The following is a 2,101-nucleotide window of genomic DNA, read 5'->3' as shown; positions in this document are numbered from 1 at the left end:
AATGCTATTTATATACTAAAATCTTAAAACAATTAAATTGCCTAAATTTAGATATTTAAGAAAGTGTGGTCTAACAATATCATATCATTTTATTAAGCACATACCTCTAGGCCCCAACAAGAGGATTTTTTCCCACCTAAATGGTTATCCCTGTTACTTTTTGTCTTACTTTTATCTCCTGGTGCTTTGATAAACTGCCACAACAAAAGCACCTTACTTAAGAAAGACTTACTAAGCTCACAATTTCACCTATCAGTCTATCTCTGTGGGAAAGTCAGGGGGCAAGAACTTAAATCCACAATCGAAAGTAGAAAGAGAATGAATGCTTATATGCCTGTATTCAGATAACTTATTCCTAGGCTCCTAGAAGCAGAGAAAGAGAGAGACAGGGAAAGAGAGATGAAGAGATGGAGAGACAGAGAGAGAGGCAGAAAGAGAAACAGAGAGAGAAACAGAGTGACAGAGACAGAGAGACAGACTGAGAAACAACAGAAAGAGAATGTATGTCCAGGGAATGATGGTACCTACTTTTAGCATGATCTTCTCATGTCAATTAACATGAGAAAACTACCACAGAGACATGCCTACAGGCGAACCTCATCAGGGGAGACAGGATGGTGGCAACCAGAGCAGGAAGCTGAGATTTTCAATACCAACTTCCATGTCAAATATGTGGCAGATAGTAAAGTGAAAGTTGGTCAATCCTATAAGCTCCCAAAGACTACCCCTACTGATATCATTCCTCCAGTAAGGCTACCCTAGCTAAAGGTTCCATAACATTATCCAAACAGCATCACCAACTGGGGCCCAGGGGCTCAAATACATGAGCCTGTGGTGGACAATCATCATGAGAAAACCATAAACAATTTGATAGATTGTTCTGTCTCATGCTTTCTTTTCTTTTCTTTTTTTAAATTGGGCAGTGTTTTATTTTCCTTTACAATTTAATAAATACTTCTTGATGACTGCACATAGGGTAGGGCTGCTTGGTAGTTTAGAAAGGACTTTCCTGACGGTGTGTAGTCTTCAGTAGTGAGTGAAATGACTTGTATGAAGTCACTGACAAACCAGCAAGACCGCATTTATGCACCCATCATTTTCAGGATTGTTGGTAATTTGGGCATACTTTCCCCAAGAAGCAGAAGGATGATGAAAAGACTCCACAGGGTGCAGTCTCTGCCTATGTGCTGGGCAGAGAGGCACAGTCAAGAGCAAAAGTACTTTCCAACATGGTTAAGCAGAAACAAAAAGGCTGCAAACATTTGGCAGGAGGTCCCTCTACCCAAAGTTCCTGGCCAAGGAGAAACAGAAGTATTGGAAGTTATTTGAGAGCTGGAGAGATATCTCAGAGGTTAAGAACACTGACTGCTCTTTCAAAGGTCCTGAGTTCAATTCCTAGCAACCACATGGTGGCTCCTCTTCTGGTGTGTTTGAGGACAGATATAGTATGCTCATATACATTAAATAAATAAATATTAAAATAAAATTTTAAACACATAAACCCATACACATAAAATAAAATACTTTTAAAAAAGAAAGAAAGTTATTTGAACAGGAAAAGGGGAAAAAAGTTGTGAAAGAAAATGGTTAGTAAAGTCTGCTTTGTTGGCAATGGCTTTACAAGAAAGCCACCTAAATATTAAATGTTCATTAGGCCAATGGGTCTACATTTCCAAAAAGTCCATGTCCCAAATCCTGAGCTCAAAGCTACCTTTTGCCTGCATATACTCGGTGGGTAAAAGAATCCATCATCCCCATTATATACAACCCTGGGTGTGATCACCAATGGTACAATTACTAAAGTGAATATGACCTAGTTGGGCCTTGTGACAAAAGGTGTCTCATGTTTTCAATGGTTTTAGTCCACGATTGGTTGGCTCCCTTCCTTCTGGGCCTATGGAAAAACAGAACACCATGGCAGAAGAGCAGGTAAAGTTGAAGTGAAACACCTCACCTCACCAAAGCCTGGGAGAGAAAAAAAATAAGTACTTAGGGCAGGAAATAATCCCCAAGTGATTAATGTAGTGATTCACAGATTACCGTAGAACTAAGAATAAGTGACTACTGAGTGCCTGGTCCTAAATAGGATATCAAGATTACC

General features: G+C 39.5%; 1 pseudogene; it reads left to right on the top strand.

Moving 5' to 3' along the window:
* Positions 1-558: 558 nt before the first annotated feature.
* LOC116080538 lies at positions 559-1,862 on the top strand (annotated as a pseudogene).
* The last annotated feature ends 239 nt before the right edge of the window (positions 1,863-2,101 follow it).

Source organism: Mastomys coucha, unplaced genomic scaffold, assembly GCF_008632895.1.
Source record: "Mastomys coucha isolate ucsf_1 unplaced genomic scaffold, UCSF_Mcou_1 pScaffold6, whole genome shotgun sequence".
NCBI lineage: Eukaryota > Metazoa > Chordata > Mammalia > Rodentia > Muridae > Mastomys > Mastomys coucha.
This window is presented reverse-complemented; position numbering and strand designations above follow the sequence as displayed.